Here is a 21,298-nt window from a genome sequence, read left to right on the forward strand (position 1 = left end):
AATAATACACTGATGTCTTTGATGTGATTAATAAGCCATTAATACACAGATTTTAAGTCGACACTTAACTACTGCTATAGTAGTATACTTACTATAGTAGCATACTATAGTAAATTATTTTAATTTTATCAGTTTATAAATTATTTACTTGAAATAGTTTTATGAATATATACTATATGGAGCCTCATTCCTTACTCTACTTTACTACTCACAAGATAAAAAGGGAGTGAGTAATGTATACGAAAGTAATTTATCAGAAAAAATGAGATTCTGGTTGAAAAATCTTTGAGAATGAAAAAATGGGTTATATGTGGCCTTAATATTTAATAGTGCTTTCTGTTAAAAGTAAATTTGTTCGCAGTTAATTTTCTTCTCTCATAAACATATGAAAGTTTTTAAATAAATATAAGGCTCCAAAATTCGAAAAACCTAGTTATTTAACCCCGATTCTGACAAGAACATAATTTTTTGGGGCTCTAATTTTGTTTAAATTGAATTTTTCAATAGTAAGACAATTATTTACTGCAGTGATTGAATATAGACTAAATTAACTTGGAGGCTTTAATTGATTTTGTATTTAAATAGCTTAAATCTTAATCAAAAACAAATCATCTTAAACCGAACTGAACTTCATTTACTAACAATTATTGACTATATTATGATTTCACTTTTAAAATTTAATTTACTTTTTTTTGCATCAACACAATTCTTTAAATACAATAATATATGAATAGTCACACCATGTGGCCATCCTTTTCAATGTCTCTAACAGATAAACAAATTTCTCATACTCTATTTTGTTTAATTAAATTTAAATTCTTATTTGAAATGATTGATCGCTATTAATTTTTTCAGATATTGATGATCATTTTTATTTAAGACTGGAATACACTGATAAAAAGTTTTTTTGATATTAAATAGCTACGTATACATTAACTTATGGAGGGACTCATATTCAAGCTTCTTATTATTAATATAAATTCAAAAATTTATCAGTAGCCTTTTCAATAAAATTTTAAGTTTAAAAGTAGGCCTTTTAAAATTTTTGTATTTGAAATATGAAAATAAATTCAGTAAGCAAAAAATTATTTAAATAAGAATTTTATAAATTTAAGAAAAAAATTTTTATAATTAAAATTTCGGTTTGAAAGTTTAACCCACAATTATTTGAATAAAAAATTACGTAAATGGTTAGATGAAATGGTTATGAAATATTATTGGAACTTAAATTTGAAAATCTCATAAATATTATTGTATGCGAATGTAACCTGGTTCAACAAAAAAGCATGGATTGCACGTCGGATCGGCCAGAAATGTTAAAATTTACTTAAAGGAAGAAAATCAAAATTGGAACGCTTTTTACTCCTTATTCAAGTTAGAAATCTTAACAAGAAATTATTGCTGGTAAGAAAATCAATCTTGCAGAGCAGAAACTAGCTGATTCCAAGTTTATGTTGAATGTCGAATAACGATATTATGCTTAAGTTGAAATATTGATGCAGAAATATATTCTTTTCCTTTTAATAATGCTCACTTTTCGTTTGTGTACAAATTCTAATGGAATTATTACCAAAAATTCAAATCATGAAGTTCTTTCGTTGACTACGTATTTTAAAATTAGCATTTCTTTTTGAAAATGTAAGTACATACATACCAATCATTTTTAATTTTATTTTATTATAATTTAAAATTTCTCCTTTACAGTTAATAGCTCCTACAATTAAGTATAAACATGACGGCTTTTGTCTACTATAGTTAGTTTCTAAAATTGAGTATAGAAAATCAAATAACTTTGACGGCTATTGTCTTCAAAACACCATTTTTCAACATTCGGGTAAGAAATAATAAAAATATTTCATTGTTATAAAACAATTCATAAAAAAATATTCCATTTTCAAAAGCTTTTAAAATTTTTCGTTTTCAATTATTATTTTAATTTTTATTTTTGAAATATGTATGTATGTATGTATCTAACTATAAATGTAACAATTTGGCCTAGATAAATTATTTAAAAGCAGTTTCTATTCATTTAAAGTATAATAACAGCCGTACAATAACGAGAATAAAACAAGAAAGAAAATTTCCTTCTCTTTTACGTCCTTTTATTTGCTTAGCATGCACAAAATTTTTGTTTTATTTTTTTATTTTTGTTTTCTTGTTCAAGGCCAATGTCATTGGCAAATATATTACGTCCAAGAGCATCTAAAAATATAAATTTGTTGGCAACAAAATTGAAAAATGATTTTACATCGCATTAATTTTTAATTATAACACTTTCAGTAGATGTTCATCTCATAATAAATTGAAAGAATTGGAAAAGCTTTTGAAATGAAATATTAGTATAACACTTTTTATTTCGATCATGCGCATTTGAATATAACAGAAAATATTTTAAAAATATAAAAGTAATTTTGTTGCAAGTTTTTATATTGCTTGTTAAATTATTTTTATATCACTTATTGCACACTAGTATAACTGTAAGAATTTCCCCTAAAAAGGTGTAGAAATGCACTAAAGAAATAGCATTTTTTTAGGTTTTTATGAATGAAAGTGAATTGTTACTAACAACAGGTGGTTGTATTTAAAACAAAATTCGGAATAAGTATAACAGATTATAATTTTTCAACAATTCTTTGGTTCAATAGTATTGCATGAAAAATAAATAGTATATTTTATAGAAAACTGTTTACAAAATATTTCTTATGTACATAATTGTTATAAAGTTATTGTTGAGTAAAAAAATTGTGTCATCAACACAATATTGTTTATGAATCAGGGTATGCTTCTTTCAAATTAAAAACATAACATTCAAATAGTTTCAATATAAAAGTAAAACTTATATGTGGAAAAAACTTCTGTGTACGCTTGTATAACAGATTAATTTGAAAAAATATAAAAGTTTCCCAGTAAATTGAGCTCGGTAATATTTACAAAATATCAGAATCTATTCAAGTAATTAGTTGAATTAAATATTAATAACTACCTTGTTATTTGCGAAACTTAGAAAAATTTTTTAATTGAATAACATCTTTTTTCTTGAGTTTGATGGGAACTGTAAGTGTCAATTAATTATTAAAATTATTTGAGTATTATGTAGTTGTTAAAATTAATGATTAAAATCTTACATTGAGTATGTGAAGTAACTATAATTCTTTCTTATACATATTATACCTAACCCTAATGAAAACTAGAATTTTATTAAATTTGGTTTCATTAAAATGAAATCTTAAAGAAATTTAAAAAAATTCGCTGTAATGAAAAATATTCCTCCATTATAATTTCTTTTACAGTTATAGTTTTGCTTCTGACTTTGTGAACATTAAATAATTAAATTATTGTCTAGTTTGAATTTTAATATTCTTTTTTCTATTCTAATAATTGTATTATAAATTTCATTTATAGTGTACTATAATGTGCTTGCAGATGGTATTGAATATTCTCTTTCAATACTGTTGACAACAATTCAAAATAATCATTCTGAGGAAATACATACACATTAATTGAATTGAAATTCATATTTAAAATTGAATTGAAATTTTTTTAAATTATTCCTTTTCAATTACTTGCTTTATTATTTTCCATGCTACAAAATGTAAAAGTAAAAATTTCATTTCATTGTGATGGCATTGGAATTTAATGTGATGGCATAGTAATTTAACGTCAGCATTTAAATTGAATATAATACTGTCATAGAACTTGGAAATCTCCTGTTACTTTTACAGTTTAAATTTAAACTGAATTTTACTAGGAAAAATTAAACTGAATGTTACTGTTCTTTTACTATTATAAAACATTATTTTTAAATGACATGACAGTAGTTGTATACCAAAAAAAAAACCCATGATAGTAACAGTTTTATGATAACTTTTTCATTGTTACAAAATACAATAATTTTATTTTTGTGACGCAACACCAAATGTAAAAATATAACATATAATACTTATTCTTTTAATAGAAATTATAAGTGTTATACTAAAAAAGAAAAGTGTTATACTGTGAAAGTATAAGATAAAAATATAAAACATTAAATTGTCAACGAAATTTCTTTAAAAAAATATTAAAATAAAAATCGTATAGAACAAGAACAAAAAAAAAAAATTTTTTTAACATTGTATATAAAAAATACATGCAAGTTTTCTACTAATACAAACTCTTCCTGTTTTCCTATTTTCATATACAATTTATTTTTTTTATTTTTTCTTTTTGATTGAAATTTTTAAATTTCCATTTATTTTTTAGTTTACGATTTTCTATCGTTGAGTTAGGTTGGTAAATTCGGAAATTGTTTATCACCATTTTCATATGAAAAATCAAATAAATTTGATGTAGAGTGATATAGTTGTATATGTAAAACAAATAACGTAATATTACAAAATAACGTATCCTATGGTTAACGTTTTATATTTAAAATTATTTTATGTCTATTAAAAAATTATATTTACTTTTAATATGTATGTCAGTTCAAGTATATATGCATATAAAATGCATATACATATTTAATTAATAAAATGCATTCATTTGAATTGGTTAATGAGTTCTCACTTAAGAATTTATTATTTGACAAGAATTATTAAAAAGCTTACAAAATAACACAAAATAAAAATAAATTATTTTTTAAAAGGGACAAAAATTTTGTTGTATAATTTTAAAAATCTAAAAATATTTTCACAGATTTTAATATTCAATACTATTATAAAAAAAAAATTCAAATGAGTTGTTAAAAAAATTTTTCTTGAAATTTTTTTTTTAGAATTTTTTTCTCTTTTTTTTTTTGTTATATTATTTTGAATATATTTTTAAAAATTTTGAATTATAAATGAAATATTTTTAATATTCGTTTTTTTTTGATCAATTCAAATTAATAAATTTTGTTTTTTATTTTAAAATATTTCAGGAAATTATTTAAATATTATGAAAAATATTATTATTTAAACAAGAAATTGTGTTATATTTTTCTTCAGCATTCAGAAAAGTGTGCGAATAGAAATATATAATTTTATAATTATATAGATTAGGTTGAGCGGTCGAGCGGTCAAACTTTTAATATTATTTAAATATTAAATAAAAAATCAGAGTTTTTTAAATTTTAATAAATAGAAGCCATAGTGAAAATATTCTTATAAAAAAAGCAAAATAGCAGAATACAAGATAATAATATTAATGTGATAAAACGAAAATAACGAAACAAATTAAATTAAAAATATAAATAATAAAGCAAAAAAAAAAAATATAAAAAAAAAATTGAAAAATTTTAAAAATATTTTTAATGTTGTGAATATTTTGAGTTCAATGTGGATTGTCTCATCTCATTTTAATTCTATTGTATATAAATTTGTACAGCGTACAAAATATTATTTTTTTGTTTAATATATAAAATACAATAATAACACATAGCATTATATTAATAAAAAAAAATAAAAAAAAAATATTTTATTCATATATAAAATTAAAATAAAATACAAAATTTCTTTTGTGTACATAATGTAAAACAACTGCGAAAAAATATATTGGTGTATAAAAATATAAAAAATTTAAAATTATAGTAAATATTTAGTATATAATATACCTAAAGATATATATGTATATAAAATAAAATATAAAAGAAAAAAAAATTAAGGAAATTTTCAAAATTTATTAATATTGAAAGTGTTAATTTTGTTTTCGTTTCTTTATTTTTTTGTTTTTTGAATAAAAAGTCCAAATTTATAATCCCGACGGGTTTAAATTATTTCTATTTATATAAAGGATGTTCGTAAATATACGTAACATGTGTACATATGATAAGAATATTTTATTAAATGCATAGTGTAAAATTATTTATATAAATTGAAATATAAATAAAAATATAGAATTTTTTTTTTGCATATTTACAATTTAATAATAATATTCAGTCGAAAATAATTTGATTAATCGAAAATAATTTGATCGAAACTTTAAGAAGTAGTTATGCCACAAAATAGAAATTACCTAAATATAATATATATATATATATATATTTCTAATTTTGTAAGTTGTAAGTGAATTTGGAAAAAAACAACCGCTTTCTGGGTATTACCAAACACCTACAAATATAATCTGATAGTCAAAAATTAAAAATTTTCCTCTAAAATTTAAATTTTAAATTTTGTATGTGCTTAAACTAACATATATACATAAATACATGCATGCTTAGAATATAATCATAATAAATTTAATAAATATACGATATACATTTAAATATATACATTAAAAATTAAAGTATATTTTAAAAATATTTTATTTCAAATTTCTTACATATAGTAAAATAATTAAAAAAAAATTTATTTTAAAACAGTGAAAAGTGAAAGTTTACTATAGAGAAAAAGTTGAACGTAACCAAATTCTATTTCTACAATTTGCACAATAGTATATGTTTACATATGTGTGTGTCTATATGTAAAACAATAATAAATATATAAAATAATTCAAAAAAAAATTAAAAATAAAGCAAATTTTAATATTATATTTAATTTACTTGGTGTATTTTTTCCCGTAATTTTTGTGTTTTCAAAAAAAAATTTTCCCATTTAATTTTTTTAATTAAAAAAAAAAAATTTATATTATTGTGCGCATATAATTTTTAAATTTAATTAAAATTTTAATTGAAAATTTTTTAATTATGATTATGTAAGTGTGCCTTTTTGGTAAAACTAAAATTTCATATAACAAAAAAAAAAACTATTCTTTCAAAAATAAATCTAAAAATTATTATTAATTAAATTTGCCAAAAAAGCAACAAGAACACAAGAAAAAATTATAGAAAAAAAAAAAAATTACAAAATTTTTTTTGATTGTATACTTATAAAATTAATTTTTAATTCTTGCATCTATACCTACATACGTTACATGTACAGAAATTTGTAACGATTTGGCGATAATAATATAGAAGAATAACAAGAAGAAGAGAAAAATAAAATGATCGCCTGTAAAAAATTAAAAGGGCTTTAAATTAAAATTTGAAAAGTTTATGTGAAAAACAAATTTGAAAACTTAAAATAAATTTAAAGAATTTTGTAGCAGAACACATACATACTAACACTGGGGCATCAATAAAATGTAAGTAGAAAAATATTTTCGAAAAATTTTCAAATTCTTATATAAATTACATTTTTGAATTTAAACAATTTATACAATTTAAGAGCGAATCTTTATAATTTTTCTTATTACTCGTAATAATTTTAAAATTTTAATTTTAAAAATTTGATGCATTCTATTTGATTATGTGAGCTAATCAAAATGTTATACAATTTTATTGCAATTTTCCAATTATTAGTTAAATATTAAAATTATAAAATGAAGATTTTACTCAGAAAATATTCCCTACTCTCTGAGTAGTACCTTACTACAATTTTTTGAAATTCTCTAAGAAAAATAGTTTTGTAGTAGGAAAAATAGTTTAATATTTGTAGTAGGAAAAATTCTGGAATATAAAGTCGATGTAGCATTTAACACGTTAAGAATACAATTGTAGAAAGTTATTAATTATTAAAAATTTTCTATAATTGAGTTAATAAGTTTTTCATAAGACGGACTATATACTAAGTCTAGAAGCCAAACCCCTCATTCTGATAGGGCCACATCTTAAAGAAATTTAGCAATTAATGTTTTAGCAATGTGATTTAAACATTTAATTTCGCGACGTCCATTTAAATTTTTATGATCCAAATAAATTTTAAAGCAACCCTTGCATTTAAAGGGTAAATTTTAATTTAAGACTCTTGTAATTAAATCAAGTACAAAATAAAATACTTCAAAACTAATATTTTGAAAAAAATTTTAGCAAATGTAAATCTCTTCTACAAGATATGTACATACATATATACATAATTGTTACATATTCGATTTTCCCTTGAAGCTATAGTACGAGTACTTCAAAGTTTGTTAAAATCGTAGTTATTGAAAAATTCATTTATTTTTCAATAACTACGACATTATTACCAAGACAATCTGTAATTTCTGAAATGTGGAAAGATGTCATGTTTTTTTTCTTCTCATAAAGAAACTGTTACCAAATTGTATATTGTCGAATTAACTGTTATCTAAAACGTGTTCTTCGCCAATATTTCAAATAAGAAAAACATATTAATATTATACTGGATCGTGTTTTATAAAATTCTGTTACTGTCATTAAAAATTTCAAAAGTATATTAAAGCATTATTTTTTTTGAGAAAAATTCTTTTTTTTTTCAAGAAAATTTTTCAGTTTTGTTTTGTTAAATCAATTACAAATTCAGGTTTTCCCTCGGTGTAATTAATTTTGCATCAGATAAGAAACTAATCGATATTCTCTTCAAAAATTTTTCGTATTTAGTTTGTTAATAACACAAGCAACACTGTTTGTGTTTTAAATAAAAATATTTTGTAATTCAAACAATGCCTTCAGTTCAATGACTCAATCACTCAATGAAAAACGGTAATTATAGCATTCGCTGTTCTTCCTTTTTCGCACTCTAAACAAGTAATGCGTTATTACTAAATTTTCAGTAATATAAAAGTGTCGCAGAATAACGAGATAATCAGAAACAGTTTACAAATAATTGTTAGCGGCCGCATTGCATACAAAATGGGAGGTATGTGATGGCAACAAATTTTGCATAACGAGTTTTCATGAAAACGCACTTCTCCATAATTAAGGAAGCGTAAATAAACTATTTTCGACTGAACCGATTTTGATGAAATTTTATATGTAAGCTTATTTGAACTATGTCACGGATTGATTAACATTTGGGATATTTTAGGCCTCAGGAACAGGGCCTTTTAACGGACCTGTTTTATATTTTTCAATAGAAAAATTTCAATAGATTTATTTGAATTTCATGTATATGATTAATTCGACCGTACGCGAAAACTCCTAACTTTTGAAATCAGGTGTCAGAAACTGGACGTTTACTACGGGTCAAATATACATTTTTGCATATATAAAGAGAAATAATCAACCGATTTTACATTTTTATCTACGGAACGGATTGATGGAATTTCTTTAAATTTAATATTTGTGTTCTGATTGTTATCAGAAGTTTCTGACAAGCTTTTTTCTTTTCGTATAATTCCGACGATGCAATGTGAAACTCTACTAAGAGCCAAATTCACATTTTTCTAGGTATGTTAAAAGCTTATTAGTGCCCTTAAAATTGTATAGAAGTGTTTAAAACGAATTTTCATGATTTTCTTGAATATTTTTACTAATCTAGACAATATACATTGCGGTCGGTTATGTGCTGACAACATCAGATCAAATATTCAAACAAATTTTCTATAAAATACTGCTGGTAACGCAAGAATTTACGTAATTTTCGTACACTTTTTGTAGTTAGATATTAACTTATGCAAATACATATTTACCCACCGTAGCAAAAATTCTTATTTTTAAATTTATTAATAAAAATTTCAAATTCTTTTAAAATATTTTCTATGCCACATACTTATAAAGTCATGTGTCAACAATGTTGTGTCTTGTAAATATTTTTAATAAAATTTTTGAAGTGATTGCTTCTTTGGTAATAAATTTCTTAAAAAATTCATATTTTACTTCGGATACACAAAAAAATTAAAACATTTTTTTTTATTCTATAACATTTTCTTAAAATTTTTAACATTTTATAAGTGTACGTGTGATTTCTTAGCGAATAATTTAAATATTAAATTCTTTTCTTGCTCTCTTCAAATCTTATAAACCAAAAAATTTTCGCATATAATCTTAATTTTAAAGATTTTCTCTTTTTCAAGTTAAAAATATTGTTTTCAATGTAAAATTTCAAATATAAGAGGCTGTAAAATTTTATTAAAATTTTGTTTAATATTTTACTGTCACAGTTCAACCTAGATTTAAGGTACATGGGTTAATGATAAATCTATAAACCTCTTTAAATGTCAAAATTTTAGTGACTTGGATTATTTTTTGGGAGGGTCAACATTCTTATCTTCGGTATTAAGTACTAAAGCCAATACCATAATTTGTATAAAATTAAAGATTGCCTATCATTCCTAATTTTTTTTGCATTCGCTTTCACTTTTCAATAGGCCGCGTTTTAAATGAGCCAGAACTTTAATACATCTTTCATTTATTGAAAGGCAAAAAACTTTGACATTAACATTTAAAAATTATTTTGTGTATGTGGTCGGAAAAGGATGATAAAGGATTTCGTGACTATAGACGTACCGCTTTCTACTGCAGGATGTTAAAATTTTGAATCACTTTTTCGAAAAGCAATGCGTTTTTTTTTTGTGGAATCTAGAGGATTTCTTGGTTTCTTATGAATAAATTTCTTTTAATTAAATTTCTCATGTCATTAAAAAAAAACTAAGACAAAATTTACAATCTGGTTGTGTATTTTTTGAATACAAGTCACATACCAAGAGCTAACTTTCAAAAATCGTGGTAATTTAATAGTGTTATTCACGTGGGATTTTATTTGTGATTTGCTAAAGTATAAAGATAATCAAAGTGAAAAAGTATGAGGGCAGTATGACGAATTGTTTAAGCCCTTTTTCAATTTGATCAAAAAATATTGTTTACTTACGTACATAGTATTTACATAATGCTCTCTACTTGGTACATACGTCTCTTTTTGTTAAAAGGATTGCTTCTTTATATTTTTACTTAGATGTATAGTGTATACAGTGCATGGGTATGAGTTGTTTCTTAATTTTTATTTAGAGTTGTATAAATCGTAATGAAAATCATGTGGGTAAAATAATGAACAGAAAATCTAGTAGGATGCATTCAACTTCAAGTATAATTTCTCAAAATACTAAGCAGCTTTTGACAATACTCTGTAATAATATGATAAAAAAAATTTGTATTTCTACAAAAGAATCTATTCCAACTGTTCATTTGGGAAACTCAGTAAAATAATATATATTTTTCACAATAATATCATTAAAATAATTTATAATACTCAAAATGAAAATAATACTGCTTCCGTATATGCGCAAAAATGTTTGTGTTCATACGTTTATATTTTCATGTTTATATATATTTTATGAAGTGCATTTCAAAGTAATAAATAAATATTTAACAATACTTAGTTTCAATATAGAAAGTGGGTTCTTTACAAAAAAATATCTTAAGAATGCATTAACTCTAAATGCGAAATTTATACGTACACATATTATAGTACGTAGTATGTACTTTATTTTATAAATGTACGTAATGTCATTAGAATTTTATTTTAGTGACGGTAACCATAATTCCTTTATAAAATAAACAATATTCTCGGTATAAGAAATTTATTAAATCGAATTATTTTATTGTTATTGCGTTTGTAATATTTATTTTTTTTAAGATTTAATTGAATGGGGTATTTCTTTTGAAAGAGGGAAGCAAGGAAAATTTTGTTTTCTTGAAAAATAAGTTTCTTGATAATATTAAATTGCGTATTAAATTTTAACTTTTTCTCTTAAGAGTGTAAAAGTTTTAGAAAAAGATGCAAGGATGGCGAGCGGACGGACAAATTGAAACTACTAAGCCTATATTTTTCCATTATGCTGGAAATGCTCTAAAAACAACGTTGAAAGATTACAAATATATACAAAAGCAATATCAATATTCACTATAAATGTTTAATTGTTTAACAAAGCCAGATTATCATCCTTGCCATCGAAATAATTTATTCGAATATTCAAGCGTTACTCTTAAGGTTTTAACTATTTTGATACGAATGTGTGCTTGATAAGCTATTTCGGCTTATTTCCAGTTTAATTCATAATGGTTCATTCATATTTCTTCATGTAATTAAGGACAATGAGAGATATAATAGACCGCCTTTACAAAACAATATTTACGCCCTATGCATTCCAAATTTTGCCTTTGTGATTCCGTAGAAAGAAATAGCGAAAGGTACATACAAAATGCTGAAAAATAAAAAAAACTGCGCCTTAGAATTACCTGAATATAATTTAACCAGATTTCAAATTACTGTATGATATAAAGAAAGATATTGTGGCATTAAAATTAATGAGAACGTGTTAAGAGTAAAAACTAATAATTTGTCAAAATCATGGGGCACGACACATTCATGCAAAATGATTTCATCCGATTTATAACAGCACGCATAAGGTCACCATATTCAGTTTTTTTTTTTTATTACTAGACCATATAAAAGGTTATGTCCTCCCATCAATTATCAGGAAAGATTAATATTTTTCTATTTTTTCATAAATGAAAGTTAAAGGTAAAAAATATAATTTAAGTTTCGAATGAAAACCATTTTAATTATTGATTTTCGCCTTAAACGTTTAAAAAAAAAACTTAAAAAAAATATGTGCTTTTAATGTCCTGCCATGTTTGCATTTATTTTTTAATTTTTCTCGTATAAAAGATTTATTACTTTACTTTATAAAATAAAATTATATTGTTCATTATTCAGACAAACAATTGAGGGGTTTCTATACTATAGTGCAAATATAAAGAAAATTGAGAAGTAATTGCTTTAGCTATTAAAGAGAAAAAAGGACTCTTGAAGAAGCGATGTTTTCATTACACAATTATGATTAATGAATGAAAATATTAGCCAATCTTGAGTTTGAGTACATCAAAAGTTGACAATAATATTCATAATTTTAGTAAAAGTCTTTAATTACAATGCAAGAGGTATGAGTTAATTAAGTTTCATTTGATAATTCCTATTTTTTTGCGGTCGGTTTCTTAATTAACCTGATGGTTTTTTATTCACTTTAAATAATTAATTAATTATTTTTATTAATATTGTTTTACTGGGGAAGAAATCATATTTATTTACATATATATTTGCAACTGTAAATATGCTATGCATTTCATTTCAATCGCTATGTATGTTTGCGTATAAGAATAAATAAATTTTTGTTTTAATAATTAACCTAATTAAATAATATTAGCAATTCCTTAAAATCTCAAATGTTTATTATGGAATTCTGTAAAAAATTTTTTTTCCATATTACACAATTAAAATTTTGTTTTTCTGAATAGTTAATTTAGTTTCAATAAGAAAGAGCGTGGGATATTTTTATATAATATTATTTTGTGTGTAGGTGTTGTCTAGTAAGACTTTTGAAAACAGAAAATTTTCGGTTTCTGTGAGCCACTAATTTCATATGGACTGGCTGTTCAATTATTGGATAAATTGAAATTTTTTCAAAATATTTGTTTTAAGATCACGTGGAGTAAATACATTTATTAGGATCATATAAGCAACATCAGCTGTAAATCCAATAATTCCCAAATTCTTGTTTTTCTGTCAAAATAAAATTTATTGGAACTTTTTTTTTTGCTTCTATTTTGATTCGAAAAGATTTAACGTTTGATTTAGTGTGAGAGCCGATTGTGTATTTTTCAAGAACTCTTAGAGATAATAATCATTTGGAAAGTAGTTTCCTCCAAATGGTTTCGATTTTAAAAGTGTATAACTTATTTTTGACCTATGAGAGCTTAAAACCTATGACCCTAACATATTACATTTTCTTATAGTTTTACTTTCAAAATTTATGTACAAACTAAAAATCTAATTCAACATTCGAAAGGGTCAGCAAAGTTGATTACAGTCTTAAAATTTCAGGATTCGATAAACAAGAAATTTTAATTTTTAACCTCTGAAAGTATAAGCAATCAAATTCGGCGACCTTACAAAATTGCATAAAATTTAATTATATTATTGGTTTTGTTTAAACGTTACATGTTTTTTAATTAGAAATTAAAATTACTTTTACCTCTAATTATAAGAGAAATAAAAATTTTCACTTTTCCAGTTGAATATTAAAAAAATTTTTATATTTTAAAAAAATAATTGAAAATTTTCATATACTTTAGCAGAATATTTCAATAGTGCAATTATTGAATTTCAACGATTTTTTCAAAATTACAAGTTTTAGTATGTATGGAGGGCGGATTACATTTTCATATTTGATAGTAAAATTGTCTTGAAAATTATTATTCACTTAATGACTCTATAAGTTCACATCCTACGTCATGCATTCGTTTCTCTATATTTGTTAATTTTTAGTTTTGTATAGTTGCCCTTTAACATTTTCATAGAGTTTTTATGTGTCTTTCTCCTCCTTCTTCGAGTGTTAAAAGCTTTTTATTATAGGGTGGGTATATTTAAATAAACAATGGTTGTAGTTAGTTTTGAATAAAAAATTTTTTTTCCAAATGAATGAAAAAAATGTTTTGCGCCAAAGGTTGAATAAAAGTAAAAAAAAAGAAAACACAAACAATTTTTTTAATGAATTTTATTTGCATTTTTTTGTTGTTTCTTATTTCTCTGCCGGAAAAATGTTAAAGAAAATTATCTATGAAACATTTTAAGCATAAAGTAGAATTTAATATTAAATTTGTAATTCTAAATTTTATTTAGTATTTTTGTTTATTCTTTAAACACTTATTTGAATGCTACCAGCTACATCTGTTAAACTTTTGTGTAACTTCTTAGAAGTAATTTTTTTTTTACGGTTTGTAATCTTAAAATAAAAGGACTTTGTAAAAATGTTGAATACCTTAGTACAAAAAGGAGATGATATTTGGTATCCTTGCCGTTAAGAGGATTTTTTCATGTTCAAGGAAACATTTTTTACGTTCGTCTTTCTTTTTTCAAATAGTTTTGAATTATTTAATTTTTTTTTTTGTAAATATTGCCTTGATTCAATTTAATATTAAATCAAACCTTTTTTAAAAGGCTTAATATGTTTTGAAAATTTTATTTCACTTTGAGGTAAATCTAAATTTATTCGAAATCATTGAAAAAAAAAATTGGTTTCAAATTTTAAAAAAGTTTTAGGGTTTGATAAATATAGTGAATAAGTCGGTACGTCAAATAGAGTTATTTGGACATTATCATAAAGCAAAGCAAATTAAAAAATATATACATTTAGTGGGCTATACTTATGAGAACGAGAAATGGGCATATATTCACAAATTAAATATTGAATTTTTTCATGAAAACCGCATATGCATATGCGTAAAACTTCATAACGGCTTGTAATATTAAGTATAGAGTTACATCCACATGTCATATATAGCTGCATAGCTTCATCTTTTAGGATATCTTTTATTATTTTAGGACAATTATTTCCAAATAAGCTAGAATAAAAGATAGAAAAGAATAGAAACAAATTAAATTTATGCTTTAATAAAAAAAATTCTTGGGTATAAGTTCTATGGCAACCAATTTAACTGACAAATTTGGTGACGGAAATCAATATAACGTAGCCATATATCTAAGACAAAGTAAGTAATAAAAAAAAATTATTCATATGTTAAGTTTGTGCTGAATTTAAACTTTAAATTTTAAAGTCAATTTGGCTACAGGGCCTATTGAAAATTTCTTATTTGAAACTTAACGTTTTTAACAAAAATCATTTTTAAAAAAAATTTTTGAAATTTGACTTGGAATAACAAAATTAGAATTCTTGTGGGATCCTTGTCTTTTGTTAAAATACTTATTTGATTTATGTTTTAAGTTAGGAATGCAAAAAAGAATCACATTGTCAGAACAATCCATTTTTTATCTATCAAAAATTAATTTTTCTCTTAAGTTTAAATTCTGGCAAAAAATAACAAGATTAATATTATTTTGTGAAACAAAAGTATGCTAACAAATTCTTAAACTATAGTTCAAAATTTAAATTTATAGAACAATTTCTTAATTTGTATGCCTTTAAATTTCATTAAAGTGAAATTTAATAAGTTCTGATCAAACCAAATTTTTGTAAAAAAGCGCTTTTTCCTTGAGCAAATGAAAATACTTTCAAAGAACAATCTAGTAGCTACATTCGTTAAAATATTGAAATATTTCAATTCTTTGCATAAATTTAGGATGAAAAAAAAAAAACGAATGTTTGCTTGGCTAAGCTAAGAAAAATAATTACATTTTTTAATGTTATTGAATTTTCTGTAAAATTTTTGCTTTTATGAGAAATTTCGAAACTCTCCAATTTTCGGAGATATAAGGTGGTGAAAATTCAAATTTTGCGAATTTCGAGCGCTAATAACTTGAAATAATCTGGTAACAAAATAGATAATTTATTTGTGTCTAAAAGCTGCTAAAATTTCAGATTCCCCGTATTGCTTTAGAAAAAGCCAGTCACTACTTTCCTGCGTTTCCAGCATTTAAAAAAAGTTTGTCGATTCGATAAAACAACTAGTCAAAAAATGGTATTTTTATTATTTTGTGGATCTGTTACTTTAGAGGAGGGGAGATGGGTAAAATTTTTCCTCTACAGAATTAACTTTCTAGTAAGCATGTATTTTTTTGTTTTTTTTTACTGAGAGGAAGGGTGGAAAATCTCGAAAGACACTGCCAGACGAAAAGTATTAGTATGGAGCTTTAATCCACTAATCCACTAAAAAACACCCTCCTCAAAATAAATTATAAAACTAGTCGGAAAGGACTAACTATTAATTTTGGTCTAACCTTTTTGATTATTTACAAGCTTTTTATCTGGCGCAATAGCGTACTAAGTAGTTATTGTTCCAGATAAAAAACATTAAACTAACTTGAGAGGTCCCGTACGTTCAAACCTCCTAACAAAGTTTTGATTGTCAACCAATCGAGCCGCTTCGATGTTGACATGATTGGATAAACGCCAATGTTGACATGATTGGCCGCTTGCTTTTTAATTTCGTCTGTGACACTTAAGATCGTGAGATCACTGTGTATATCGGCATTACGGACAAACCAAGGGGCGTTTACAATGTCCCGTATTACCCTATTTTGAAATCAAAACATATATTTGTGTAGACAATTTTCTATTTTAAATGGTGTAAAAATTTTGTAAACAGACACGGGAGCGGTCGGACAGAATGAAACTGGTAAGAATATTTTTCCCCAAAAGTGCTTCAAAGCGATATTTTAAAAGGCACATAATAATTTTGTTAATTTTTACGATTTGTCTGCCCATAATATTTACAAGAGCGAAAAGTAATTTCATTAAAAATCTAGAACGTGTATATTGTAAAATAGAACAAATTATGAGATTTAATAAATTTTTGAAAATAACCTTGAAATTTCATTATTATTTTTGTAGGCTAAATAAAAAAGTTCTTTTATGTTTTGTAATTATTGTTATTATTATTTTTTAGTATTGTTCAGGGATATACGATTTTTTATTTATGTTTGTTTTTTTTTTTTTAATTTCTTGAATAAAAGCTTGGATTTTCCATTTTTCTTTGGGGTATGTGTAAGAACATGGACCAATGGTGTATTAAAAAATTTTATTAAAATGAGCAAATAATAAAAACAAAAAGAAAAAAAACAGAAACAAAAAAATTTCAATAAATTTCGGGGAAAATACTCGTATTAAAAATTTTCAAATAGCTAAAATAAATAAAAAACAATATAAATGCTTTTTGAATACTTTTTAAATAAAAAATAAATAAAAAGGATTTTCCAATGATTAATGTTTATATACTTATGTATGTAATATGAACTTATTGAATTATAAAATATTCAATATCCTATAAATCTGCGCTTATATAACTTTATGTATTTGATATTTTCATATTTTTATTTTAATCTATTTGGTTATTAATTGGCTGGCCTGTTCGAAATTTAATTTTCATTTTGGGTCAGTTTTCTGTGTGTTTCCGACAAACGCCAAAAATCAGATTTTCGAAAAACGAATTTAGAGTTCAATTTATCGAAAACTCCTTGATTGCAGTTTATAATTAAATTTTCTCTGCTAAGGAAAGGACATTGTTTTCTAATGATTTCTCAAAATTACAAAGATTTTTGTAACGCAATGATGAATAAAATTGGTTAAATTTCAGGATTAGAAATATTCAATTCGGCGGTCAATAATTTTGAACTTTGACAATTTAAGAATTAAAAATAAAAAACTATAAATTTGACTTTCCCATTTAAAAAATAAAACACCAAATGCAATTTGACTATTTTTCACTCAATTATGCTAAAAAAGCGAAATTTGCATATTCCTATTCTAAATACAGAAAAAATTTTACGAGTACATTAAGGGAAAAATTTTACAACATTTTGCTATTAAAAAATGAGTTCCTACTCAATTAAATTTTATTTAATTTAATATAACAAAAATGCTGACATCATTCAAAAGACAAAAAAAATTTCCAGAATTTTATTTAAAAATGTTATTTGATTATTTGTTATGTAATTCTCGAATTTAAGTGCCCACAACTTTGTGAGTAGTAAGGTTTTTGTTTCAAAATTAAATTTGAGGTAGATAAGTAATTTGGTAATAATATATTGAGCTCATCAGAGCTCATGCAAAAAAAAAATTAGAACATTATACAGGATGTTCACTATATATAGCTGTGCATTGACATATTATACCAGATGTAGTTGACTTCTTTAGTAAAAAGCAAAGCTCTTTTCTAAACCAAGCTTTTTCTCAACCGTTTTAATTGGTAGAGTCTCTTAAAGACAAAATTTTTTGCGTTTGACTTTACTTTCAATGCTCTAGAAGGCAATTGTACAATAATTTAATAATCACACAACCAATTTCATAGCACTTTTAGTTCACATACCAGATCCATTTAAAAAAATGAATTTTTGAAAATTTTTGCGCTTTTAAATAATTTTTAAAACAATTTTATCAAAATTTAAATAAAATTTTTCAAAAAATCAGAAAGTCAGGTCATAATATTTTTGGCATAGTTGGTCACAACAGTTTGCGACGTAGCTATTAAAATATGTATGTATATTATAATAAATGAGATTGAAACCTTGAAAAATAATTCCATTTAGGATAAAGTTTTAGAAAACAATGTGTTTTTTTATTGTTTTTTTTTATAATTAAGGGGTTTTTAATAAGTGAAGTGTCATCAAACATTACCTTCTAATTGATTTGATTTTGAGGGTCTTCTTAATCTTCCAATCAAAGAATCTTGAGTGTCATTTGGAATTTTTAATTCATGGGTTCCCAACAAAATTTTCTCAACGAATTCGTACCATATAATTATTTTAAAATGCCATGAAAATATCTTTAATTAAGTAGGTCTATTAATTGACAACAAAGTAACACATTGGTTACTACAACACCGTCTCAGCTGTTATGGTTATTTATTAAACCTAATTTTTTCAATCTGTTTTTTCAACTACCCATGGACGACCAAATTCCATTCCTGAAAAACAAAATTATATTTTAAAATTGAATGAGTTGGTAAAAAAAATTTCTATAATCTTATAATATTTTTATTATCACCAGACATGTATACGAACATATTATGTAAATTGTAATACATTTTATCCTACGTATAAGATAGAATAAACAAAATCACAAGTTATTTTATGAACACATAAATTATCAAGGTAAATGTTATAATGGTGCTATCGGAATAATCGGATTTTCCTTATACATATTTATTTATTTGTTTTAAGGATAATGTTAAAGGAAGCTTTTCCAATTTTCTCGTAAAATGATCTGACAAAAAATAAAATAAAAATCAAAATCACACTCTTATATTTTCATGTATGAGTGAACTTATTACACATACACAATCACATATTATCGGATATGGTAGTGAACAAACAACATACTCGTAATAATTATATATTTATGGTTAGACATAATTGAAAAGAAAATTATACAACCAATAAACCTGTATGAAAATATTTAGATTCCAACCAAAGAATGTTATAAAACCAATAAAAATACATGAAAATATTTATGCCAAGTACTAAAGAAAACTGCAAATGCTATATGTGAAGGATTTTAGACTGTTAAGCCTTCAAGACATACAACTGCTTATGTAACGTGGAAAGTTAAAGCAGAAAAGATTATTTCTTAATTGCTGTACTATTCGGTCCTATAAATGGTTGACTTAAAGAACGCGCACAAAATATTTCCAGTTCATGATTTTTACTTTTTTTCGTCAATTTAAGTTAGAGCACATGATTCTTCTGAAATAGCGGCACGGGCAAGTTTGATTTATCAATTAATTTGAAAACTTCAAATTCGTTAATGAATATTTTTCCCTTTTTAACACATTTTTCTTAATTTTTAGAGTCCAGTCACGAAACTTTTTAAGTCTACACAAGTGTGTATACTAAATTGGAAAGATCTGCAGTTTTTTGCAACTGCTTGTTTAAAGTAGGTTCTATCGTAGAGAAGTAGACTAGTTTGAAGAATAAAGAAGTAAAGAATTTTTATCTTCTTATTTCTCTGATGAAGTCTAAGTTCTTAACCTCTTAATGCAGCAATATGCCCTATCTACCACAGTATCAAATGATTTGTGTTACAACAATTTTTTAAAACAAAAATATTAATTGTTTTTGATAAGTTTTTGCATCAGAAAAAAACTATTTTGGCATACAAGAAATGAGCAGTGTAGGGTTTAGTCGTTTTCAAAATTCAAAATATTTTGTAACATTTAATTTGATCTTTTATAATATTCGGTTAATCTTTTATTATTTAATTTAAGCAAACAATTTTTTTTTTCATCAGTGATAAGAAATTAGTTTTATAATAAAAATACCGATGAAATTATTTCTGGTTGGTTTACCTAAAAGCTATGGTAAAATTTGTTTTTATTCTTTTTTAATCAAATGTTAAAGAGAAGAGTTAGTAGAGCGCCTCATAATCCTTGAAATCTTTTAAATATTTATGCAAATGAAACCACTTAAATTGCAACCTGAAAATTTTATTTTTGCATTTGATAAAACTTGTTTCAGAAATAAGAAACCAACTTCTTCTACCTAGGATACTCTACACCCACTGTATAAGAAAATATGGAATACAAAAAAAATATTTGCATTACAATGTATTTAAAGTAATATTATAGTGTCAAGTATCTACTTATACCGGAGTAGTACGAGTCGAAAAGAATAAGTAAAAATAAAATTTAATGATAAAAATTTTCAAAATTTTGAAAATGTTTTAGAAATTTTCATAAGCAAGTAAATATTTTTTACAAAACATTTTTAAATAATTTTCCAGATTACATTTTAAAAATTCAAATTTACATTAACTTTAGGTTATCGCCTCAAGGTAAACCAACATTATTTTTTTAAAAATGCATTTGTTCAAAAGTGAAAGTGCAGTTTAAATTCATTTAATAAAGAAGCAAATTGTATTTTGTAAATCCTTTTACATCCAACTTTTTAAATTTAGAGCACAAATTCATTTTATTATTTACCATGATTTTATAATAAAAAAGTTTCTGCGCTCTTTGAGTGTATTTTGAAATACCTGTGTAAACGTTAACAGAAAAATATGCAAACACCTGAAATAATACTTAAATTTTAAACTTTAAAATAATTTAGCAAAAATTTAATGACGGCATTATATACAATAAGTGAGGTTACGTGATAGAAACAAATTTTGCATATCGAGT

General features: G+C 23.9%; 1 long non-coding RNA gene across 1 annotated transcript in view; it reads left to right on the plus strand.

The window, feature by feature from the left end:
• Nucleotides 1-6,660: 6,660 nt before the first annotated feature.
• LOC129617054 (uncharacterized) overlaps nt 6,661-21,298 on the plus strand; it is a 143,808-nt gene continuing 129,170 nt past the window's right edge. Inside the window, exon 1 of the long non-coding RNA XR_008697673.1 lies at nt 6,661-7,074. This is a non-coding gene — a long non-coding RNA (uncharacterized LOC129617054). The remainder of the gene's footprint in view (nt 7,075-21,298) is intronic.

This window comes from Condylostylus longicornis, unplaced genomic scaffold (assembly GCF_029603195.1).
Source record: "Condylostylus longicornis isolate FDR11 unplaced genomic scaffold, ASM2960319v2 ptg000001l, whole genome shotgun sequence".
In the NCBI taxonomy this organism is placed as follows: Eukaryota; Metazoa; Arthropoda; class Insecta; order Diptera; family Dolichopodidae; genus Condylostylus; species Condylostylus longicornis.